The 26,237-nt window shown below is 28.5% G+C and overlaps 1 protein-coding gene across 3 annotated transcripts in view; it reads left to right on the forward strand.

Moving 5' to 3' along the window:
* The window catches only part of LOC111629986 (brain tumor protein-like), a 54,200-nt gene that overhangs the window by 15,947 nt on the left and 12,016 nt on the right, over positions 1-26,237 (forward strand). For all 3 annotated transcript variants that reach the window (XM_023373967.1, XM_023373966.1, XM_023373965.1), the window contains exon 2: positions 24,103-24,148. The gene's annotated coding sequence lies outside the window, so the exon portion shown is untranslated. The remainder of the gene's footprint in view (positions 1-24,102; positions 24,149-26,237) is intronic.

Raw genomic sequence — 26,237 nt, forward strand, 5'->3', positions numbered from 1 at the left:
GTGATTGTATCTAATTGATCTACAAAAATGTTCTAAACATTAACTAAAGCTGATATGTTTGGAACATTCAATAAAAAAAATAAAGAGTTTGTTTTTGACATTGTATTTTAAATATTTAAATACAATATTTGGTTAAGCAAACAAAAGTATTTTATTCTCACTTTTTTTTTTTTTTTGCTTTATTTGTAGTGAAAATACTTTTCTACTGAAGTCCTCATCAGCTGTTATAAAAACCAGATGATGGGCATCAAGAAAACCAAAAAATTTCTGAGAGAATGAAAATTTCTCTAAGTGGCCTTAACCCAGCAGTGTATTCATATACTTTAAAATGGTATTGAGTTTACTGCAGTTTGATGACATTGTGTATATGTAAGCACAAATATCATTATAAGATTAAAAATTACATCAATGTATAACAAAAAGTGATCACTATTAAGGAAAGATCTTTAATTTTTAAAAAAAGAAAACCAAACTAAAGTATAGAAAATTAAGTATGATGAAACTTAATTAAATTCTAATTTTTATATACAGTTGATTCCATTTAATTGGGGCAGCTGCTTTATTGGACCAAATCTCAAAGAATGGAAACCAAGCTAATTAATTAATACATAATTTAATTGCTTAATTGGGACAGTAGCAGAAAAGGAATTTAGCAAGTTTTGATATATTTTAGGGATCTTCCGAAAATATGTAGACACTAAGTACACTAATGTCGTGTAGGCCTAACGATTGGCAGAGACAAAGCGATTTTGTATTTCGCTCAGGTGGATGTTTTTCTGGAGGGGGTCACCATAGCAGGATGTATCACACGGGGATCCTGAGATGGACCTGAATGTGAGCTATTGACCCTGCTCTGGATTGGACTGGATGATCCTTTTAAAAGCGAAGGGACAAAGATCCTCGGACAATTTTTCAAGGTCTGTTGACTGAGTTGGAAGACAGCTAGTTTCCTTGTAAGGTATTATATGCATAATTATGTCTAGATTCAAACAGCAGCCATCCGATTGTTGAGATCAGCATCCGGAGCTGGCAGATTTTATGGATGCTCCTGCCGAAGTGGTCCATCTCCAAGTAAAGGAAACTGTGCTCAAAGGAGACTATAAGGTGACTTTTGGATGAACCCCTTCCTTTCTAACTAAAAAGGGAGAAAGGAAAAATTATTTGATCAGGAATGAATCGAATGGTCAACCCTTGTGTACATCACTACTAATACTGTATTTGGCAACACTAGCATGATGCGAATCAATTATCTATCGTTGTGAGTCTGGCAAATTTATAGTACAAATATTTTCTGTATTTTGGTTTAATAAGGCATTAAAATGGATACCTAATTATTTATTTACCTATGTATTACATGTTTTTTTTTAGAATTTATTATTAGTTTGTTTACTTGAGGCAGCTTCTTAACTGGGCCAAAATAGATTAACCATAACATGTCCCAATTAAGTGGTTAAGTGGATTCGAATACTTGTATGTATGTATGTATGTATGTATGTATGTATGTATATACACAAGTATTACAACAACAAATGAGGTATGCAGCCATTTTGAGAAATCGAATGTTAAGAAAAAATTCTGATCATTATTATTGTATTCAAAGTTAATTTTGTAAAGTTAATAAAGTTTAATCATTGTTCTATAATAATAACAAAACAAATAAGTAAATAATAAAGTTGAAGTTAACCAAATATATTTAATTAATTAGTAATTAATTAATTTTTGTAACTTCAACTTCAGCAGTTTTTGTTTTATTACAATTCAAGTTTTATGAACTTTTGTACTATATTATTCTAGAAAAAATCTTTATATGTACTGTACTTGTATGTATTTGAACAGGGTTCAATCAAACTCACAATTCTAATAAGTATAGAAATTAATTGAGCATTTATAATATAATTTTAGGCACAAGAAATTTCTCAAAGCATCTTGTTAGGTGTATTGAGTTCACGTGTATGGTTCAAATTCTTTATTCGAATTTAATTTTACCTGAAGACGACGTGCTTATTTACGTCGAAAGCGCTCGTAAATTAAAAATAATTACAAGTATATTTAACGCCTCATAGACTGACGTTCTTGGAAGTTTTGATTCTCAAAGCATCCTTTATCAGCCTAAAGCTGAATATTTAGAGTATAATGATAAAAATATTATAAAATTAAAAATTGTAATAAAATAAATATTTCCTAGTTAACTTAGTTATCACAAAAAATAATCATCTGTTTTGTGTAAAAATGAAAACATTCTTGAAAAATTATAATAGTTTTATAAATTCATTAACATATAGTGCATTATGTCTGCTTGATATTTAGAGTGCATACTGTAAAGTGTTTGCTTGGGATATTATTACACAAGCTAGTAAGTGCATTTATTTTGCAATTTTGTTTGGTAATGGCTATAACAAGTTACTTTGGAATGTTGAATCAAATAGTGGCTAACTGCAAAATGAAAGTGCTTATTAGTCTGTGAGACAACTTCCCAGGAGACACTTAATGTTCTATATAATAAGTATCAAGCAGGGATGATGCATTATGTTTTCAAATCAAATCTGTTTCTCTGTTGATGTGATTTTTAATAAATCTATTTCCATTTTGGTACCAAATGGATAATGTTAAATATCCTTCTGCTTAGAAAGAAAGAAAAAAATGTCTAGACAGGTTTAAAATTTAGAATTCACAATAGTTTATTCAGTACATTTACTTTATTTTTTAAGTTAATGTTTAAAAGATGTAAAGTTTCCAAAACTTTTTAACCCTAAAATTATGTAAGCAACTCTAGTTAGATTATCTTGCAATGCTTTGATCACAAAGGTGATCAAATTGTTTATTGAGTGATTAAGAATTTGCTTTGAAACTTTCAGAATTTAAAAAGTTTTCAATTATCAGAATAAAGGAAAGGAGAACACAAACTGGAAACTTTTCAAAATAGCAGAGAGCCTTTTTTCTTCCAGCAACAATATTTAATGATTAGAAAAGGATGAAACATTATTTCAGCAGATTTCCAATATATCAAAGCAAACAGATTATATGAGAATAATTTCTATAAAGTTTGTATAATATATCAACATTTTTATAAAAAAATCAATAAATTTAATGTTTGAATTCTTAGAACAATATTCTAATGTGAAGTAGTCTAGTTTATTCATTAAAAGAAATTTATCTTGAAGATAAATTAATTTTAATCCATAATTATTAAGTTCACTGAGTAAAGGTTCCAATATAATCATTGCTTTTTTTGTGATATTTTAGAAAGTAACAGTTTTTGAATTTAATTTGAATGCTTTTTATCTATATGCATTATTAATTCATTTATAGTCTTAAGTAACATAGCATTGCTGTTTTCATTACATTTTATATATTATAACTTTTATAATTGTTTGATAGTTTTGTATTAAAGAAAACAGTATCATCTCTATTAGTGAAAAAGTTACTCTTAAATTTTAACTTGAGGAGTTACATCTACAATGGTATACACTTTTCCTACTACTATTCAAATTTTTATATTTTGACTAAAAATTTCTTCTCGGTGTAAAAAAGTGAATGAAAAATGCATTGTCATTATTTGATTTTTATTTTTTATGTAAGTCTAAAAATTATATTGTGTTATTAAAAAATTAAATGGGTTCATGTTTTATAATTTTACATCTTTCAGTTAATTTGTAGATTTCAGTGTAAGAATTTTTGCTTTTACTACTGAAAAACCAAGAATTCATGTGTGAGTTGTTCAGTAGTACTTTTCCATTAAGTTTTCAGTAATCAAAATCTAAGAATAAAATTCAGGAAGTGATAAATGGTCAAGAACATCCTAACTAAAACTGCAATAAATTGCTGGTTAGTCAAAGAAACATCTAGTCTGACATTCTATTTTGTTGACAGATATCTTTTCTGATCTAAGAGCTCACTAATTTTGCAAAGAAAGAACACTTCAAGAATTTAGAATTTAACCCGTGTATAAAATGTACATAACACATAGTATCAAAATTCTAAGCAAACTTGTACAGCCCAATAATAATCAAAAGACATGAACAAAATTTTTTTTTTTTTATATTATTTGAATTTTTGTAAATGCCATATTTTAATAGTTCATGCACTTCTTTTTATATGTAATTACTGAGAACTACTGCAATTATTTTTTATTTATTTGAATATTTTTATATTATTCAATCTTGATTATAATTGCAATACTTGCCATTCAATGACATTACATGTATCATTTTGTGTAACTTATATAGAATAATCTTTGTAACACATTAATATGAAGTAAAAATTAGATAGGAATCTTGTACTTCATCATACGAAAACATTACAGCCAATAAGAAAACAATTCTATAATCACTATAATGATGTCATGTAAGAATTAAGATAATTATAATTGCCAACATAAGACATTGCATGGAGGAATCATGAAATAAACATTTCATTTCCTCCACACCAAAAGAATAAAGAACTTTTTATTAAGTAAATGGCATTTTTTTATATAATTATGAATGAAAGCATAGATATTTTATAAAAGTAGCAGAGATCAAACTGATAAAAGTTACTGTCTCTATGATGATTCTATTCATGGTATTAAGTAATAGAATATATTTTCTAAACATTTTTTTTATCTGTTAATAAATGAAATGAACCTATAATGATAAAGTATTTAAATAACAAAATTAAATAAATATTGCCATATTTTATCTGGTTTATTTATTTAAGATTTGTTTAGAATTAATTTCTGAGTAATTTTAGAAATTTTTAGGAGAAAAAGTAAACTTGGATTGGGATTTGAAACCAATTCTTGCAAAATAGACAATTTGTGTTACTGTATTAGCTAATTGGGCATCTTTTATATTTTTTAAAAATTATTAATTAAAGTCTAAGTCTAATTTTTGAAGTATTAATGATATAACTCTGCCTAACTCTAAACTAAATTTACTAATTTATAACCAAATATTGTTGATTTTTCTAGGTTAAAAATAATATGGGAAAATTTGTTGTTATTTAGCTATATAATTTAAGTTCTAGAATTGGTTTGATTTCATATATGACATGTTTAAACAAAAATATGGGGTATACATAAAAGATTATAGCAGGTGTTTAATTGCACTTTAAAATTAACAAAGATTAACAAAGTGTGAAAAGAAAAAGTAACATTTTCAGTTTACCTTATAAGTGTTCAATGTGATCTTCGTTTGTCATGTGACACACATCCTACATGTAGGCTAATTCTTCCTATACCTTAACCAGCATTTCTTGAGTGATGGTAGCAACAGCTTCTTCAATCCTGTGTCTGAACTTGGGCAGGTTAGTAGGCAGTTGGGGGTATGTAGACTCAGCCCTTTACAACTCCCCCAAAAAAATTGCAAGGGGTGAAATTCGGTAATCTTGGTGGCCACACGAGATAAGCCCTGTCATCGAGTCCATGGCTACCAATCCAGCGGTCAGTGACAACATCATTCAACCAACCTAATACAAACAACTAAAATGTTTTCCTTGCTCTTTTCTTCTAGCTTATAACCAACTTTGCACACCTAATGTAAGTGATACTATAACGAATTCAAACTGCTATATTCTTTTATGTACAGTACAGTACACCCTGTATAATGTAGCAGACAAATTCTATATTGTATTTAATGTAAACACAAATTTTTTTTAATATTTGCAGCTGTGAAATATTCTAGTAGAAATGTGGAATGTAATATCTTCAATTAGAATTCTGTATAGTTTTTGTTTACATTGTGTGTTATTTTGTATATTTTCATTTAACAGAATGTCCCTTTGTTATCTTAATTGTTAGCCTTTATTTATGTGAGTTCTTCCATGTTTTGAAAAGTAATTAATTGTTGATAGTGTTATCTGTTTCTGTTTCTGTTAATATCCGTTAAGAGATGAAGAATGCATGTTTCATAAAATATAAAACAAATGGTTTAAAAAAAAAAAATATTTAGTTGATGACGACAATACATGACAGTGTTACTAATACAATACATTAGCATCGTGTTATAGGGGGTCTACTGTAATCAGAACAATGTATTTTCTCAGCTATTTCTTTATAAGTTGTGTTTTTACCATATGTGCATATTTTGGTTTTTTTTCCAAAATATTGAATTTTTGGAATATTTTGCCATCCATAATAATCTGACCAAATCATTATATCACCCATTTGTCTCTTGGACAACAATCTTTTCTCAAATCATGCCAGTAGCATTGGAATCCATCAGGACAATCCAAATTGAACCATTTTTTTTAATCTGAAAAGATGACATTCTTCCAGTTTTTATTCCATGTCATTGTTGTTGTAAACTCCAATCTCATTCTTTCATGCTAGCCAGTCAAAAGGGAAATCTTCCTTATGTATTTTAAGTTTGGTGATTTTCATAACATTCTTTGGACAGCTTGAAAGATGGCCCTTTATGTTACATTACTTTTAAATTTTGTTGTAGAACTGAAACTGTTGCTGGCACAATAGAATCTACACTCGAGAACCTTTATAACACAGTAACAGCAAAATTTTAATGAATACTAATGTTTTCGACCACAAGCTCGGTCTTCATCAGGTTTACAACCAGTGAGATTCGAACATGGAACTTAGAACAACATGTTTAAAAATTATTTTTTAAACATGGAACAATTTACACATGTGTAGACAACCTTTAACTGTATACATTACCATTTCTTCTCACTCCTATGCCCTTCAAAGGGCATGGTGATATTATGAATTGACGACTTTAATTGTATCTTTCCACTGCTCTCTGTGTTGTGCCATGTGGATGGATGGCTTCATACATTGTATGTCCTGTAATCATCATTACTTTGTCTGCCCACCTAATCCGACATCTGCCTCTAAGGTGTTTGCCATTGATCTTCCCATTGATTTTTGTGTCTGGAAATATGTCCCAAGAAGCAAAAGTAGGATTGGTATATTTTTGTGGTAAGGCGTGTTGTGATTTTCAGTTGATTTAGGATGGAGCAATTTGTTCGGTGCTCTGTCCAAGAGATTCTCAGCATTCTTCTGTGTGTCCATATTTTAAAAGGAACAAAGTTTCTTCTGAGAAGTGGCATTTATGGCCCAGGTTTCCAGGGCATAAGTGGCAATTGGAAAAATAAGCATTCTTATGAGCTTTAGTTTATTAAAAATAGTGATTGCAGAATATTTCCAAATTCTAAATAATTTAGAGGTTGCATTGTGAGCAAGGCAAATTCTGCATTTAATTTCATTATTGCATCCTCCTTCATTTGTAAAAAGTGATCCAAGATAAACAAATTCATTCACCACCTTATAGCCTGCAATTTCCTTACTCTGTGTCAAGGAACGATCAATCAATTATCATAACTTTCGTTTTACTTCCATTAATCAGCAATCCATATTCCCTGCTTTCAGTTTCAAGATGTTTCATAATATATTCAAGTTTGATTCATTGGATGCTATAATAAGTGTATTGTCAGTGTATCTCAGGTTAACTTTATGGTCCCAGATGGAAATGCCTCCGTCCCAGCTATCTAATACCCAGTTATCTTCTCATGATTATTTCAGAATAAGCATTAAAGAGTAAAGGGGAAAGAATACATCACTGTCTTACACCAGCTTCAGATGTAAAATACATTACCATAGCAATAAAAATATTTCCACACTATAGACAATAATTAATAAGATATAACTAGGCCTATTGACATATAAAGAGGCTGCTAAATGCTAGTGTTGCCCATTCCAAAAGGAATGGGCAACACTAGCATTTAGCATAGGAGTATCTCCATGCATAGGAAACCTTATTGGCATCCTTTGAATTAATACGGTTGCTGGCCAAGCTTTGTAGATTTCTGATATATCCAGGTTTTGCAAGTGTTCAATTTGACATGACCATCTAACCAACTTGGCTTTATGGAGGTCTTCTTGTATGTCAGGGTCATGGCATAGGTAGACAGGGCAGTAGTATGTCTCTTGTTGGCAATATCATACATGTGCTCATGTACTCTTTTACTTAATGAATGCTTTGTGGACCCGATGTATACTAAATCACTTTGGAATCTGTAGTCTCTGAGGGGAATCGTGTAGACACCTGGGGCCCAACTTTCATTGGCCCTATCTTTGCTGTTGCGCAGTAGCCCATACACTGTGTTGGATCTTCTATAGGCAATGTAAAATTTTGTTGTTACTGTATTATAAAGGTTCTCAAGTGTAGATTGTCATTTCCAGTAACTCAGTAAGAAGTTGTTTAATGGCACAATAGAATATCAGTATCTTGATGGTGGCTTAAACTTTTGGACACCCTTTGCTGCCGTTCTTTTATTAAATATTCTCATCTGTGAGAAAATTCTGATGGTATCCATGTTCTTATTCAACTGGCATGCAGTTTCACATTTAACATGTTTATTTGCATTCCAAACTTTGATTTTTTCAGAAGACAATTGAATGCCTTTTCCATGTTGTGGAAATTCAACAAATTGCCATCAAGCATTTTTCTTGCATTTTTCTTTAGAGCTTAAGACCAAGTTTTCCTGTTTAAAGTTTTTGTGGATTCTTTTGAGCCTCCACTGCCACTCATGAGAAAATAATTGTCTCACTTTTAATACATTAAACTGAAATCTCAGCCTAAATTACCTGTATATTCTACATTACCTGAATGACAACTTATATGATTATTTGCAGGTGGCCCATCCTGTGTTTCTTCTGTTGAAATACAAATGGACATTAAAATCAACGTGGCCGAAACACAACAGATATTACTGTTGGAAAAATTTTATTGCTATATGTCAAAAATACGATAATATGTGATCTGTTAGCATGTCATGCATAAAATTTTAGTGTTTTTTTTTTATTATTATTATCTTTCACATCACAGAACTGGCGTAGAGATGAAAACTATATCACAATGAGTGCAAATAGTTTGAGTATTGTTTATAGTTTAGTGTTCCCATAAATAAAGGACAGTTTAAGAAATGCTTACATGTATTTAATCATAAAAAAGCATAGTCTACTAACAATAAAAAGAAAACACAATTTCAAAAGAAAAATGAAGCAGTTTTTATGGAAGTTAATAATTTTTCATAGATGGATAGATGGTATTTTTTCCAATAATTAAGTTTTTATCAAAATCAAAAAATAAATTATTATTATTTATTTATTATTTTTTTTTTTTTAATTTTGTAATGTTACATTGATTACATGAAATATCATACATTGATACTGTATTTTTAAAAACTTTCCAAAAACTATTTAGTTGCAATGGAAATGATTGAAATATTTATTTGAATGTGTGAAGAAATGAACATCTTCATGGATAGTTATAATTTTAAAAATGCTGTAATAAAAAAAAATCAATTTCAGTGAGATATAAGATAAAGCATTTAGGTCAGGCAAGCAAAATTTTTTATGGATGTCATATGGGTCATATTTTGATCATAAAATTATTTGCAGGCCACAGTTTTTTTACAAAAGTTGATAATAAAATACAGAATTTCATTATTTACAAATATTGTGTTCACAGCCTACCAAAACAGTGCATAAATTTGATGAAGTTGTTTCTTTATTTATCAATTTTAGTGTCTAAAGATAAGTAATTTGATAAAAAATAATGGAAATATATTTTTTTTAATGCTGCATAAATATTAATTCACTTAATTTATTCTAATAATGTTTAATTAAACCTGATTTCAATTACCTAGTTTTTTACATTATTCATTACATCTAGAAAAAAAAAGCATTACATGCTGTTAGTTGCATTTTATACCAAAGATAAAAAATTTTTTCTAAAAGTTGCAACAATACTTGCAATTTTCCTTCACTTGAGCTCAAAAGGACAGATAACTATTTTAAAGACACGAGGAGAGTCGAACAGAAATGCAGCAAAGTAATTAAATTCATGGTGTAATCAACAGTTATTCAAAATTAGAAGACAATTATAGCAAGAAGAAACAGACTCCACTTTTTGCCATAAGTGTCCATCAAAGCCTTGTCAGGTCATCCACCAGTATTACCCCAGCATGAGAAGCAACTAGTTCTTCATGATTTCAGTAACACAGATGTGTTCTTGGGCAAAATTTCAAACTGTAGATGTAGAAGTAAATTGTAAATTCATAAGGATACTTAAAATGAAGGAAGAAAAATTCATTCTTAAAACCATTTTATAAGCAAACAAAAGTGAATTTTGAAACAAGAAAAAAATGACCAGGAAGAAGGAATTGCAAAAATTGATATTCAAAGATGAGAATAAATTTAATTTAGACAGTCCAGATGAATAACTGTATTACTGGCATGATCTATGCAGGGATGAAGACCTTTTCTCTGAAAGGTTACAAGGTGGTGACTTGTGACTCTATGATTTGGATATGGCTGGTAAAGAAAAATCAATATTGATTTTGTCAAAGGTTGGATGTATGCCAAAAACAATCAGGAATTACCAGAAAATCATCTAATCCCATTTGAAGAAAAGATTAGTGTGACAGTTGGGAATTTTAGCAGGACAACTCATCAGTCTGCAACACCAACAGTATCTATGAATGATTTTTAGAGAATAGTATACAAGTTATGGGCTGGCCACCTTATTCTCTTACTCAACTTAGATCAGTTTACAGTATGGAAAGCACTTTAAAAAAGTGGATGAACTGAAATTGCAATTATTAGTAGTTAGGAAGAAATTACACCTCAAATATTACAAAATCTGATAAAGATTATGCCAAAAAGAATGATTAATGTTATTTATTATTATGTTAACCAAAAAGAATGATTTATTCCATTTTGTGTAATGTTTAAGCAAATAATCCAATTCCTCCCATTTTAAAATCCATTCCACTCTCAACATATATTTCAATACAATATGATTCAATATTTTTGAACATACAAATTATTATTTTAAATTGGATTCCATCAAATCTGTCAAAGAAAGGGCAACATTCACCTGAAGCAGGACTCTGGAGGAGCCTGAAATGTTAATGAAGTGAATTTTTTCCAACACCTGGCTTTAGGTTTTGGGTGAGAGTTCTTTAACACCCTGTGTAAAGTGTTCTCTATAGTCTGATTAATGTTCTTAAAAAAATATAAATGGTATAGGTCAGGGGTAGCAAACCTTTGGCTTGGTGCCCAAAGTGACATGTAAGGAGAAATCATCTGACGTAACATATCATACGATTTCAATTTATCATCTGTCTTTTTCAAGCTTCCATTTGGTTTATCTTCTGATCATCCTTTTTCAACCAGCTTTTTTATGTTTATTCTAATCAAAGCATATTCATTTAATTTCATTAAATATTGTTATTCGAAGTTTAAAACTTTAGCATGCATAAACGTTTTTAAAGCTAATTATGTTTACTGTATGGCATGCAAGCTCAAAAAGGTTTGCCATCCCTGGTATAGGATATAGGTTATTAAAACATATACTGTATGCAACAGAATATATAAAGTGGATTTACATTTATCCAACACTAAAAATTTTGTTTTTGCTACTGTCTTTTAAATGCTTATTTTTAAACACTAGAATTTATAAAAAAAAACAATTGATAATACTTATCAGGCATTGTGATGTTTGATATACTTATATGTATATAGAAACATAACCAAACCACAAGATAATTGCCTTAAATAAGCCTTATTATTTAAAGCATATATAAGCCTTATTATTTAAAGCAATCTTTGGTTATGTTTGGTAGTACATTAGAACCTCGAAAACTCGGCACTCGATAACCTGGCACTCCCGATAACTCGGCCACACCCTGGCAGGGCAAAAAATACTTAGTTAATTAATTTTCATTATAGACAGCTTTATAAAAGTATAAAAGCTCTCATAAAGTATTTTTCTGAGGTCTGTCTTATCAGGTAAATTACTGTACACAGTGTATTCATTAATTTTCATTTTCATGTAGTAAAGGCTCTATGCCTTCATAAAGGACGTACTTTTCCTTTGTTTAAGGGTATTTGGGCAGTTTATTCTCTGTTGTATTCTCAAGTAAACAATACATACAAGTACAGTACAATATTTTCTGAGGAAACACGCATACTTATCCTTTTTTAACCCCATTCCCGATAACCCGGCATTTTCACAAACTCGGCCACCCTTCGGTCCACATTAGGCCGAGTTTTCGAGGCTCTACTGTATTTATTTTAATAAAATATTACAAGTCTAATAACCATTAATTACCGAGTCTTGGGTTAGCCAAAAATACAGTTGATTTACATGCTCTAATATCCAAAATGATGTTTGCATTAGCACCTTAATTCAATTTGTACAAAATCTTAAAGCTTTTTTATAATAAAATTATTTATAAATAGTATATTAATATTTGAATCAGTATTACATATATCTTGTGTTCACCAAATAAAGAATAATTATATAAAAATATAATTTTCTAGGTTTCTGCTTTATTCACAAAAAAAAAGTTTAGAAAATTCTAAAAATAAAAGGAACTCTGTAATTTATATTTGTGCTATTAATTCAATAAAAATGCTTTTTTCATCAAACAAGGTAAAATTAAACATATTTTATTTCTTGAAAAAATAATCTCTTCACTTTCAAATTGAGAGCTAAATTAAATTAAAAGAAAATTGAATACGTTTATATATTTTGAGATTTCAAAAATTTTTTGGTTTAGTAATTTTGAATCATAATCATTAAAATACACTGAATTTAAAACTTTCTCAAAATTATATTTAAATTAGTAAATAATGAAATTTATCATAGAAAAAATTTGAGAAAATTTCAGACAGCATTAATGTAGTTTGCATGGATGACTTTTTTATATTAGAGATATAAAGAAATTAATAAATTGATATACAATCAAAGAAATTGAATGTAATTCCAAATTTTCAAACTATTATGTTTTATTACATAGGAACATGTTAGAAAGTGACTAAATTAGTTTTATTATTATTAAAGTTATTGGATGTTTTGAAATTTAAGTTCACTATATTCGAGTGTTTAATTTGACATTTTTTACAATGAATTTGATTGTCAAATGAATCATTCAAAAATTAGATCAGTATTGATTATTTTTATAGTATTTTCTGCATTTTGTAATTCTTACTGTCAGATATCACTACATAGCATCATACGTATAAACAATAAACAGAAAAAGCCATTACCAGCAGCTCTTTCTGTTTACACAAGTAACCAGCTAAGAATATTTTTCGTCATATATTTGTATAGTTTGAGATTCAGTTTCAATATGATCCAATTTCGGTATTGATTTATATCAGTACAGTACATAACAAATGTTTACTTTATCATTATAGAAACAATGTTTAAAAATTGTAGTGATTTTTATTAGAAATAAGAGAAATTTTTTAAATGCGTGTATTGCATGGACACAAAAGTATTTCACGCTTTAACATAAGATGTTATACAGATTGATAACAATGAAAAATTTATAGAAATTGGAATAAATTAGAAAAATTTATAAACAGTAAAATGGAAAAAATGAATTAACTGAAATTAATGTAATTTTTGTATTTATATTGAGTCACAGCTTACAAAACCAAACCTTGAAATTGAATAAGATAATTACTTTTGTCGTTTATTTTGTTGGGTGTCATTCCTTCAGAATTTTAACTACTAGTGAAATATGTCATTACTTACAGGTTATAACAAGTAATACTATAATTAGAAATTACTGTGACTGTAAGTGTGTCGACAATACAATAATCCTATCAAAGATAGAAAATTCAATAGCTATGCATAAAATTTGGATGACTGTTTAAATATTTTCACCCAAATTTTCATAAGTCATTGAATTAGAATATCAACAAAAAATATACTTAAAAGTAACTAATAAGTAGAAGAAAAAGGGAATAAAAATTAAATTTATTCTAAAACTCTAAAACTAAGGTGAAATGATCTGTCTATCTTATTGTCTATTACAATGATACACAGTTAACTAAATAAAAACTAAATAACTAAAGTTCAAAGCCATTTTGTTGAAACCCTTGATTTATCTATCTGTGAAAAATAGTAATCCGTTTTTAAGAGTCTTGATCATAAATTTTTATTTTCTAACTTTTGTTTTGATATGTTATGCAACAGTTCCATCAGTCTGTTACTAAGGTAGCTGGGGTATGTCCCATGACACATGTTGTGATACATTCACATTCTTAGATAAAACAAAAAAGAATTGAAGAGACTGGTTTCTTCTTTTGCTTTAGAGCAATCAATTAGAAGTTTGACTTGAAAATTTTGTGATGAAATTGTTGCTGACAACTGAGTTTGACTTTCCAAAACTTACAACTTAGGAACTTGTTGAAAAAGATAGAAATGTTTTCATCTGCTTTAAAATTATTTATTTATTATTAAATTATTTGTTCCTAATGAGCAATTGTTCCAGATTTGACTTAAATAAGTGTAAGATCATCTGATCACAACTGTAATTTAATATTAAGAGTTAGTGTAATATAAGATAGCATTATATTTACTGCGTGAAATTGTTTATAATTAGAATTTTATTGTTCATTAATCACTTCTTTGGGTATTGGGTATTCATTCTTATCTACGGTACAAACTATAGTTCTGAAAGTCCTTACATTTATTTTGTCATTTTGCTAGCAAAAATTTTTATGCCAGTTCAATAAAAGTGCACTTCAGTTATCTGGTAAAAGCAGGGCTGTGGAGTCGCATAAAAATCTACCAACTCCGACTCTGACTCCGTTTCATATACATAACAAGTTAGTAAGTAAAAGGGAGTTGGAGTTGGCGGATTTCGACTAAAACACCAAAAGTCCATGACTCCGACTCCACAGCCCTGGGTAAAAGATAATTTAATATGAATATTTTAAACTTTTTAAATGCCATATTAAAATTCCCATATCAGTTATATAAACAAAACAATATTTCTAAAACTTAATATCCAAAAACAAAACTTATACAAATTTATATCAAACTGAATATATTAAAAAAATCATTATTTCTTATTATATTACAAGCAGCAATACCATATGGACAAATAAAGCTTCTCCCAATAACTACATTCCCAAATTAAATGCTAATGTTGATGTGAAAGGAAGTAAAAATATAATCTGTATGCTAAGACATATTTTATTATTTTGTATTAGATGGTGCTATGTTGGGGGGTTTAACATTTTTTGGTCATAGGTTACAATCTTCTTTGGTCTGCTACGTCTGTGTGTGTAGAATGTTGTCTCCTTTCATTCAGCTTTTCTTTGTGTTACATCTAACTATATTTCTGTGCAACACTAGATTCATTTATTTGTTTTATTGTTTTATAGAGATGGACTTTAATCTAGCTCACGGTTGTACTTATGAATTTATTGTACTTTTAATAGTGTGTTTAGAAACAAGTGTATCTTATATACAGTCAAACCTTAGTTTTTGAACACCACATTTTCTGAACAAAAGGGCATCCAAGAATTTGCCTTTTAAAAATGCTTAGGTCAAATTAAATGACAAAAATTTATTATATATAATACAGTATTTTTTTTAATATACAATATTACATTGCATTTTTAGCATGAAATATGGTAAAAAAAAAAGTAAAAAAGCTCTATTTTGGGGGTTAGGAACAGATTAATCCATTTTATATTGTCTCTTATGGGAAAATTTGTTTCGGTTTTAGAATTACTTTTAGGAACAAATTATGTTCGAAAACCAAAGTTTGTCTGTAACTCTAATTTGATACAGTTCCCATTAGTAATAGCTGTAGACATCCAAAAGTAGTATGATAATCAACTATTGACTTAACATTGTAAATTATTGTTATCCCAACACAGATGTAGATGAGATTAATTGGTAGTGATGTCATAGTATATCATACCTTAGTGCAAGACTTTTTAATCAACATATATAATATAAAATATGCTCTAGAAACATTTATTTGTTTAAACTGAAAAAGGCTACATGAAATAACTATGTAATAAATTGAAATATTCAGTTACAAAATTACTGTACAAAGGAAAACTAGAAATGTAAAATCTAAAACAGGAACACCTCTACCATGAAATAAGAAAAAATATTTTTGCATCACAGTTGTGAAGTTTTTGTTTTTCAATTAGGAAATTAGCATTAGCATTAGAATTAGCAACATGCCACTATAAGCCTTTCTACACTTAGTAATGACAAAATTGTGCAGTTTTTAGAAAGTACAGTACAACTAATTTTAACACATTGGAAAGAGTAAAAGAAACACTTAACAGAATAAAAACTCTTAATCAGAATTTTAAGTTATTGAAGTATTGATTTCAATAACTTAAAATTCAAGTTCCCAGCAATGTAACAAAATTTATCTTAAATATTTATTGATTTGTAAATCTGTCATCATATTCTATTAAATCAAACATACATTATTCATATTGTAATAAACAATATAAAAATTTAACAATAATTTTTTTGTGATAAGACATACAATCAAAATCACAATTCAATGCAGGTACTAATCTACTGATTGTATTTATTTTTAAAGAGGAGTATTGTTCTCTATAAAATTTCATTTGCAAAGACTCATTCATATAGGAGTTATGAGCAATCAAAATATGCATCAGCAAATATTTGTTAGTGGTTTATTAGCAATATCAAAAGAAATTTTTAAATATAATTTATTGTACAAAGTTATTACAGTAATGCCTCTTGACAAAAGAATGAGTGAAAACTTTCCACCATGAGCATCTAATGAACACACAATTGGACTAGTTACTACAGGTCATTTGCTCACTTTCAGATTAAAAACAAAAAGCAAGTGGTCTAATGGGCTCATTTACATCTTTATGAAAATAACCAGATTTTGTCCACATACAAAAATCAAATCTTAATATTGTAGTGAGAATTAATTATGAATTGAGGTTGGGTTGAATGAAAACAAAATTTTTTAAATCAGAACTTTTAGCTTGCAGGGTACTAGTAACTCCTATATGAATTGGCCTTTGCCATTGAAATTTTGCATAGAGAGAGAACAATATTTCCTTAATAAAAATAAAAATACAATCAGCAGATTGGGACCTGCATTGGGTTGTGATTTTGATTGTTATATTAACTAACATTATTGTGAAACTGAAAGGTTGTTTTATAAAAATTTAATTTACACTAACAATTGAATGATTTTATTAGTCTAATATGGAAAAAGCCATTGCCAAACTAGCATCAACTAGAGTTAAATTACATCATCAAACTTCTATTGTGATGTTACCCTACTGTCTGATGTGTTTGATGTCTCAAGTCTGAAAATATCTTTCTCTGATAGTAGATTCCATACTTGAAAATGAGGACAAAGATCAAAAGTCCATATATCCTATCATTAGAGACAACATAGTTTGCATTTACTTTCCTGACCTGACTAGTGTTAAATGGGAGACTTCATACAGCTAGTTGCGGTTTAGTCCAACTTTGTTTCTGTAGAGTTGCCTTTGTGCTACAATTTAGTTGTTTTATGGTGAGTTTGAGTAGAAAGTCTTACAACAGGTAAATAGGCTGACAGTGGAAGTTTTTCACTATAAGGTTTTCCTAACGATAAGTCTTTCGTTCAAGAATTGTGGTTCTCTAGCAGTTTGGATCATGCATGTTCCTTGCTCACTTCAGTTTTGTGATTATTAATTATTGGGCTGCAATTTGCAAAAACTGTAGACTTATAAATTGCCACTAGCACAGACTATCTTTGTGCCCTTTCTTAATCTGAAGAATGGAGTTAGATAGATGAAAGTTGAGACCAGATATTGAAACTCATGGCAGATTAACTCATACCCCAATTAACTATATACAAACTTCCAGTTTGGAAGTCACATTATTTCAATTCAAAAATGTTCTGAATGGAGTTGGATGACTGGCATAACTCCATTGTTAACAGAAAAAGTATGATGTACAGGGACAAGACACTCCTAAAATTGAGAGCATTGTGACATAAAATTGCACCCAAGTCTTGTGATGATGTCACAATAAATAATTGCTCATTTTCTGTCGTTGTTACCAAAAATTGTTTTAAACATGAAGTTGCCTTATACTATAATCTGTCTTGATTCTTATTTCTTACTTGGAAAGTATTACAAATTTGCTATCTTACTCAATCCAGTGATGATATAATATACTCAATTTTTTTAAAGTAGTTTTTTCAAAGATGTTTTGCTTGCAATCTTCCTGATTTATCCAAATTCACTGTCATTATATTTGTCTCCATTATCTAAAGACAACTATTATAAGGCCATCAAAACTTGATAAACAACAAATTTAATTTCTGATGATCATCTTAGGATTAACTATTTACACAAATTTAAATTTGAATGAGTGGAAGTATTCAATCAATAACTCTCAATCATCTGTGTATCAGAAAGTACACTGGAAATTTTCTATAAATGGACTAATAAAAAAATTCTATAATTTTGAATTTTCTATTCATATTGATTAAATTTGTGGAAGAATAAATTCATTGCTGATAAATTTTTAATATGTTTGCCAATGTAGCAATTTTAGGATGAACAATGTTCACTTGTTGCAGTTGCATAGTCTAGCTATTAATCTGTCTTTAACCAGATTTTTTTCTGTACTTCATAGTCATATTTTTAAAAAATTGCTGGCTCCTGTCTTTTCATAAAGCAGAGAGAATAATGTAATGACTATATTTCATTGTCAGATTTCCAAAAGGTTTATATTATTCCATCATAAATTAAGCATTGTCTCACTGATCACTAAGGGCTGGATTTGTATGCACATGCATGTATTTTCTTTACATGCTGTGTTGTTGAAACTTCAGTATAAGCACAAATAGATAAAATTGTCTGATAATGTATATGAACCTACAACCTCCACTTACCATGCATAACTGGCAAGTGCATCATACAGTAAGTGGAGGTTGCAGGTTCAAGTCCCATGCCAGATTAGTTCTTTTCTTCCAGGATGTTCTAAATTATTATAATTATTAATTTAGATAAGAGATGGTACCTAACATCTACCTGTGGTATCAAATTACTTATTTTCTAATTATTAATTATAGTATTTTAATAGTCCGATTAATTATAGTGATCATTTGGCTTAAATGATTGTTAGAAGCATTAGAAATTTATAGAGCTGACAAGATCAGAAATTGCATCAACTCAGATTGTATTCCAGTACTACAAGCCTGGAAATATTATTTAGACTGTCACAAAATTTAATTTTATTAATAATTTCATTTTTACATTACACCTTGTAAAAAAATATTGCAGTGTTCAATTGTTAGAACTGATTTTTATTTGGTATTTCTCCTGATGAGGACCGACAATTGTGGCGAAAACGTTTGACCAGTAAATTTTTCTACTTGTTTGCTGGAAATTGCATTTAGTTGTTATTTCTTTGAATATTATAGTTCCAGTTTATAAGTCTGTTTTTTTTTTATCATTTGGCTTAATAATGTTTAATTAAATATAAGGATGATAATTTCTCTCTTGTGAGTAAAACAGTCAAATTTCTGAACAAGAGTAAAATTCAACCTTAGAAATTCCAGCAGCTATAAATTTATTAGAATAAAAATATTTTCGACCAGTTTGACTACAGAGTAATCCCAGCAAAGAAAGAGTAGGAATGAGTCAGCCTGAGCTGGAAGGGTCTATGTCAAATGAAAGGGGTGGAGGAGAGACACGTAGGAGTTGACACATGGATCTTATCTCTTTTAGCTGTTTTGTTTTTTACATTTTTAAAAAGTTTTTGTATTATCTTTATCATAAATAATTTTATTGTTTTAGTTTTTTTTACAAATTTTATTACTGATTATGTGTCAACTCCCACATGTCTCCTTCCATCACTTTTATCTGACATAGACTCTTCCAGGCTTGCTGGTGTCTATCCTTTTGCTATGGTGGCTACAGCTTTTTCAGTTATATTTGAATATAAAATTATACAAATAGATATCAAACATGGTTTCTGCATATGGAACATGCACAGAAAAGATTGTTATACTGAGTCTATTTTACCTACAATGTTGGTTGAATCAATTCAACTAACATTGTAGGTAAAATAGCAAAACTAATGCTGAATTGCTAGGAAAGTATGTACCGGGAGTTTTGATCCTGGATATATAAAACGGATTGAAAAATTCTGTATTATAATGTATGCTACAAATCATTTCTTGATAAAAACTGTTTTGAGTGTTGAAATGTCTTTACATCAGTGCAGCATGAAGTGTCAAAACAAACCAAAGCAGTGATTGATGACAGGAAAGTTCTAGTTGCACTAAACTTTGGTAGAGTTTATATCAGTTGGGAATGAAACATTACTATCTACTTCCACACTAAATTTATAATTAGTTAATGACTTAATAAAAGTTTTTATTCATTTCTTCTATGAAAAACTTCATAGAAGAAATTTGTACAGGACTATGAACAAATAATATACACAACTACTTTAGATCAGTGACATAATTATAGGGCAAGGGAAATGAGGTTAATTCAGTTATCCTCAAAATCTTGTGAACAGTTGTACATATAGAAATAAATTTATTAATGATTGATTAGAAGACAGCATAGAAAGTTATAAAGTTATAAAACAGCAACTGCACACCGGGTTGTGTAAAAATAAATAAGACCCACTGGGCTCTTCTTCAGGTATAGTATACCTATACCTGAAGAAGAGCCCAGAAGGGGTTAAGAAAACGTTCGTATTGGAAAGATTAATTTCTATACACATCGGTTAAAGGTTCAAGTAGGTCTTATTTATTGTTATAAAGTTAGTTGAACATACAGTTTATTTGTTTTTACACCTTAAACATGAAACATTATTCTAATATGAGTACATGTTTTGGACATAATTTCCAAATATCTTGTGTAACCTATTGTCACATGTTTATCTCCTTCCATCTAAACAGTATGACAGAATAGCAGTTAGTAAGATGCATTTCAATTTACAAATTAGTGCTGCTTTTAACACACACAATTCAAATTTCAGGCATTTTAATGTGTGTACAGCATGGCATATATCTAGCATTGTCACATGCATATGTATGTGTATATATTGATGTTTATATGCATGCAAATTTAACCTGTACTGATCACTGTCTGAGAGTTACTATAGTTTTCTAGTTTAATTATTTACACAAAAAACAAAATACTTTTGTTAATGTGTTAAATGTCAAAATTCTTGTTAAATTCAGTAAGCAGATGAATACTGAGATAAGTTATCACACACAAATGGTAGCAGATTTTATTATTTATGTGGTAATTTCTACTTAATTAATTTAAGAATTCAATATTGTAGAAAATATAGTCTGTAAAACTAGTTGAAATGAATAATAATAAAATAATGTTCCAAAATACCAACAATACAATATTAAAACAAAAAAGTACTTTTGTCTTCTGTAATTGATAGTCTCTCCAATATTAAAGGAAGTAAAAATATTTTAACAAATTTCTTCTAATATTGGCTCATCAATTTTGTGAAACATTGTTTGAATATTATTGAATTCAGCACTGATTTTACAGATTGTCTAACTGTTCTCTATAGTTATAAAGACAACATTGAGATGATTGTATAAAACACCTTCTTTTAACACTAGACTGATGATTCAAATTCAGTTATAAAATTCTTGATATTGACAGGTTTTTCCTAGAAATTTTTATGATATCTGTCGCTTGAAATTAACATTATCAATTTTAATACTATATTGTTTGATATGAGAAAATATGAGAGTTTAGAAGAAGAGTGCCTTTTTATCATCCTGTCCCTATGTATTTGCTTAATTTGAGCTTATAAAATTGGGATTTGTTGCATTCATAACTTGATTTATTACTTTTTATTTTCAGTTGATTTTAAAATAGATTCATTATTATTTCTATCATTGAGAATAATGTTTGCATTACTTATATTTAAAAATAATATTTCAATTTATGTTCGAATATATGATGAATAGTCATCATTATTTGTTAGTCTTTCATTTGTAATTGAAAAGAAAGACAATATCTAGTTGATAAATGAGATAGATACGTTAACCAGGTGTAAAAGTCTGTGATAATCCTATTTGTGTTAAACTGTTTTTGGATTGTTCAAACAGTGATTTTTCCAGATGATTATGATAATTTTCAGATTTAGTCTTCACCACTACTGTTTTCTTTGTATTGTTCAGTTAATGTCTGAACTAATTGTTTATTTATTTTACATAATAAGGTAAAATGATGACAACATAGCAAATAATTACAGAAAGAACAGAAATGGATCATCATCTTGTTTAAGATCTGAACCAAGATAATAATGTTTCTGTTCTTTGAATAATTGGACTAATTCTTACTGATTTCCAGAAGATAAAAGTTTGACTTGTATAAGCTTGTCACATGTATCATACAATGAAAACTACACAGAAATAATTTGATATGCTCCATACCTAAGCAACTGCACAAATAGAAATTTTGCATGTATAAAAGTATAGAAACTACTATATGATGATATATTTTAAGCAAGTTAATAGTAAAACATTTCTGTTACATTAGAGCAGGGTGTAGTTCTTTTTATAGAAAGAAAAGTTTATTATGAAAATCCAGCAATTTTTTACATTACAAATATCATTTTTGATGATACAAATTTGTTATCAGTAGTCAAAAACTATTATTTTATATTATGCAAAATTAATTCTTTCAAACGGACTTCAAATTGATTAGATAAAAAAGAAATTTTGAGTAACAGTAACAAAATACCTTTGATAATCAGCAGTGAATTTGAAAGATTATTATAGTTTTATAGTTTCTCTTAAAAAGTGTAGATATACTGTAGGACTAACTTTTTTCTGCATAAAATAAACCAAGAATTGTTCATCACTATATACATAATTTCATAACATTCCCTTACCCTTAATTTCAATATGTTTCTTTAAGATAATTGTTTGAAAGTATTTGTTTACTTGTGCCCCAGGAATACAATCTGTGTATGAGTTGTGATTGTTCTTTATTCTGTTAAAATTCTTTAAACATTTTGAACAGTTTGTAAAAACAAAAAGATCTCCACACAAAGAAATATATAATCTATAAATTAAACAAATTAAGAAGTTTTTTAGATGAGACTCAAAAAATTTCTTATATTTGCTGAATATAGATTTAATATCTCTACAATGTATTTCATTCAATCATAAATAAGTTTTTCAAGAGTAATTTACAGATAATAGAAGCCATTTTTCAAAACAAATAAAGATCAAGTAAGATTCTTCTTTTTACAATTGTTACCTATGCCAAGAATGTTTTTTTTTTCTTTTGAGTATCAACTATAATATCTAATAATACAGCTTACTTTCATTTTAATTTTCATCTTTTTGTTCTATTAAATTTTGAAATAATTGCATAACTAAAAATATCTGATTTTCTAACTGTAATAATTAGAAAGGCACAGTCAATTTGAAAGAACAAAAGTTAGAAGTAACAATGGTTTTTTATAGTATAAGGTTGGAAAATGTTCTCATCTCTGTCAAGTTGTTTATATATAAATGTAAAAAAAATAACAAATTTTCACCAAAGGATTGAATTTTAGTTTTTATAAATTTGTAAAATGTTAGCATAACAAACTTCGTTTCATGCTTCTAATAATTAAACCCTTATATAATTTATATTAGTAACTGAAAATGTAATAAAAACTTAATTTTGTTACTTATATTTTTTAGGCAGTTATAGAGTAAATTATCAATATTTTGGCTAATGGTTGATTTAAATTTAAGATTTAACTTTTTCAACTTTTTCATACTCAATAAATGAACAAACTCAAAAGTCATTCTTGAGTTTATTAATATATTGGAGATTTGAATGGGAATAAAAATTTGAATTTATTAATTCATTATTAGCTGGCTATCAAAACATATTTTAATGCAGTAGAATCTGCTTATTAGAATTACATAGGTACCATTTGTTTTCAAGCCCCAAAACGTATGAAGTTAAAAAAGGAAACACTTATAAAATGTTATTTATCATATTCAGTATTTTAGTTAACATTATCTTCAGTTTAGGCATTTATCTAAGTTTAGATATTTAGAAATCTTATTCTTTAATCTGTTGTTATCAGTACAAGCAGGTCCCCAGTGTGATCATAATAAGTGTATTCTATTGTATTGTAAAGGAAATGTCATTAGTAATGAACTTACTTTTTTTTCAAAAAACTATTATGGTAATATTACATTAATAATAATGATTTGATAGTTTTTATTTTTATTTGATAAGCCAATTAAGTAGCAATTAATAATTGAAACAAACATTTTTATTTGCAGATACAAGAAGTATTGCTGCTAAAGATCTCAATGTACAATAAGTACGGTATGTATCATATAGAAAATACATGAGTGCAATTATATGATCAGAATTGAGTAGATTTAAACTGACTCACCAGTAAGGCAAATGTTTCATTTGTAAGCAGAGATTGAAGTAACTGAGAATCCTAAAGAATGATGATAAAAATTGCTGCACTGTTTATATTTTAACAGGGTGGAATGAAGAAGTAGCTAGGTAGACTCACAAGAAAAATTTTGTACAATATAAAATTTTTGTTATTTGTAAATACAACCCTTTCTCTGCAAACACACATACATTATATATAAAATCAGTTTCTAGAATCTGATGTATTGGTCTTCAGACAATTTTTTTACTCTGTTCAATTCATATATATTTCTTCCTTAATGTATCCCTCCTCTCATCATTTTTCGTGTACTTTCTTCCTAAGTCTTTCTCAGTCTTGTCTTGTATTGGCACTAAATTATATTGATTTCTGATACAAGTTTATAATCATGATTAAAATTGTTATTATTAAGTTCATTGGTTAAAAAATAAAAAACAAGTGGACAAACAAAGTATGTCAAACTAAAGCATGGCTTCTTAAGCTTTTTTTTATTCACGACCCCATTTATGATTGTGATTTTTTTTCATGACCCAAAAAAAAAAAGTATAAAATAAAGATATATACAAATTTGCAAAAACAATAATGGTGTACTACCACAGTTCACTCTTGTATTACGATGGAACAGAGACAACTGAATACACTGAAAAGCGACATTACTATGCTAGTTCGCACTACAGTGTTGCTGAATCGTTATCTCGCTGCACCAGAAGTGACATAAAGTGCAACTCATGAAACCTATGACACAAAGTGTGCCATTTTCAAACTCTCACAAATTTTGCATTAAAATCTCGCGACCCATAGTTTAAGAAGCCCTGAACTAAAGGATAACATTCATAGTTGTTGTACTAAGCAAACACCAATAAAGCAAATTTTGCCATTGTCATGACATTAATTCAATTGGAAACTTCAGACTAGGAGGCGTTAAAGAGAATTAAAAGGAATGTTTTAATCTTCCAAGTGCTTTCAACGTAAATATGTACGTCGTCCTCAGGCAATTCAAAATCAAAAAGAGCCTCCTAGTCTGAAGTTTCTAATTGAATTAACACAACTGTTGGCGTGACATCCAATCCAAGTATTTAATATAACTAACAGATATGTCATTAATTTTCACATGAGAAAGCGAGCAAAATTTTATCAGAATTTGTTAAACAAAACTAAATTACCTTCACAACCCGGAAGAAATAACCCTATTTCCACTAATGATTTTATTATTCATGTAAAAAAGTGATACTGTAATAAATTTTTTATTTTGAGTAGAATAAATTTTCTTCATCCAGTAAACAAAGATGGATTCAACCTCCTATTATAGAACAATTCAAACATCTGGTATTAATGGACCATTCTACTATACTCAGAAATAGGGGTTAGATTTTAAGGATGCCCTTTTAAATAGATGTGGTCCTATGCAAAGGTGCTAGTTTGTATATTTGGGATTGTGTATGGTGGTGCTAGGTTTGGCTACATTTCACCAAATTTGGCTCCTTTTTTACTCGTTTGGTGCCAGAAATATATTAAACTTTTCATACAACCTTCAATAGAAAAAATCATGGATTTCTTTTAGTTTTGTTTGTTTTAAACACTCTGTATACAGCTCTACACTTAAATGGTAGATGGCATCTCCTCATTTTGTTTGATTTGAAAATTCATTTAAAATTTGTTTTTGTTAATAATTTATTTGTATTTAACTTTATTTAGTAAATTAATTCAAAATACTGTAGTATATTTTAGAGATTGCAGTTGTCTGTTAATTAAGCCTTAATTATACAACCTCCACCTTGACCCTGAAAATTGTTAATACAAATTTTCGATAAAGCAAACTAACTACTGTTCTCCCATTGATTCATATTAATGTAAATTGTCTGTGTAGAAAGAAATGAATTTATTGGAAATTTAATAAGTTATCTTTAAAATCAGAATATGGAGGAAATATACTGTCTTTCAGGATTAAATTTATTTACTTGGCAAATTGAATACTTGGAAAATGAATATCCACAGGCAAGCAATGAATAT

Source organism: Centruroides sculpturatus, unplaced genomic scaffold (assembly GCF_000671375.1).
Source record: "Centruroides sculpturatus isolate CEXI.00-Female unplaced genomic scaffold, Cexi_2.0 scaffold656, whole genome shotgun sequence".
Lineage (NCBI taxonomy): Eukaryota > Metazoa > Arthropoda > Arachnida > Scorpiones > Buthidae > Centruroides > Centruroides sculpturatus.